Source organism: Polistes canadensis, unplaced genomic scaffold (assembly GCF_001313835.1).
Source record: "Polistes canadensis isolate GaletaPanama2010 unplaced genomic scaffold, ASM131383v1 scaffold_19, whole genome shotgun sequence".
NCBI lineage: Eukaryota > Metazoa > Arthropoda > Insecta > Hymenoptera > Vespidae > Polistes > Polistes canadensis.
Window position 1 is genome coordinate 316,641 of NW_014569566.1, and position 1,475 is coordinate 318,115.

The window sequence follows — 1,475 nt, forward strand, 5'->3', positions numbered from 1 at the left end:
GAGAAAATAGGTTACATCTACACGTGGCTTTTGCATATTCTCGAGTATTTGTATTCTTACAAACACACATATATATACATACATATATATACATAGGACAAATGTCTTTCTTTCTGTTTATTACATGTTTGTTTCTCTGTTCTTCTTTGATATAGAAGTTCAGTGTTCTATTTATCTTTTTCTATCTGTCATTCTCGTGTTTCTGGTCTTATCGATTTAGTAGACAACTCGTAAAGCCCATTGGCTTGTCGTCCACGTGACCTTTTCGCTTTATCCTTTACGAATTTTTTCTTTTTCGATGCAACTCCTCTAATTGTGAGAGAGAGGGAGAGTGAGTGAGTTGTGTATATACGTGTGCACGTGTGCGTATTTGTATGTAGAATTTTTGTACGCGTAGGTTTGAAAAAGAAAAAAAGAAAAAATTAATCATCCTTGTGTGTCAAAGAGTATTTTCCGTGGTAATATTTGTTAATAATTTTTCTTTTTTTTTTAAACGATAAAAGTTATCTAAAAAAACAACGTGACTCGTCGTATATTTCTTTCAACGATTAATAATAAAAAGAAATTAATAAAACCATCTCGAGGATTGATGACTAATCTTTTTTGAGTAGTGTAATCCTTTTTAAAAAGCGTATAGAATATTTTTACTAGATAGGGACATTCGTGTTTTTGATTGATTTTTATAGAAAATATATAATACGAGATATTTAAAGAGAAATATTGTCCGCGTTTTTACTAACACAAATATTTTCTTTTTCAAATTGAAGCGATATATAGCTAAAAGTTTCTGAATAAAACTACAAAAAAAAAAAAAGAAAAAAAACCAACTGCAAAATTTAGAAAAAGAAATGACCTAATTAATTAGTAAAAAGTCAATTAGAAATTCTTTGTAAGAAATGTTTCACTGAGACGAGAATGTAGTTGAATCTATTAAGTTTAACAGGTAGAAATGTTTGATTAAATTTATTATCTTATTTCTCGGATAAAGAAGAAACGTGGGACCCGGTTATCTTCCTTTTCTTGTGGGTTTTTTTTCTCTCTTCACGCACGTGCATCTCATCTACGTTATACCATCCTGTTCGCTAGTTAACCTTTAGTTAAAGGTTATCCTCGTAAGCGTTAACATCGTTGCTCACGAAAATACTTAAACCGGGGGCGTTGATGATTTATGTTCGGTAATACATATCCCCTGTTTCATATTAATTATTCGTAATTTTCAGATGTTACAGTGCCCATGTAATTAAAATATCCTTTTCGTTAATAAATTTAATATATACGATATATGTGTGAAAATGAAGAATTTGAGATTCATGAAAATTCGAATAGTTTTTATCCGTATAACACCTTGTACAAATAGATAATTATAATGATTGTTTATTAAATTATTTTAAAAAGATGGGCAGCTAAAAAAATACAAATTACATATTATTTCGATTATATATATAATATAATTATAAATAATAATATGAGAGACC

General features: G+C 28.8%; 1 protein-coding gene across 1 annotated transcript in view; it reads left to right on the top strand.

Moving 5' to 3' along the window:
• The window catches only part of LOC106793839 (probable serine/threonine-protein kinase DDB_G0278845), a 70,799-nt gene that overhangs the window by 13,794 nt on the left and 55,530 nt on the right, over positions 1–1,475 (top strand). The gene's annotated exons all lie outside the window — the stretch shown is intronic.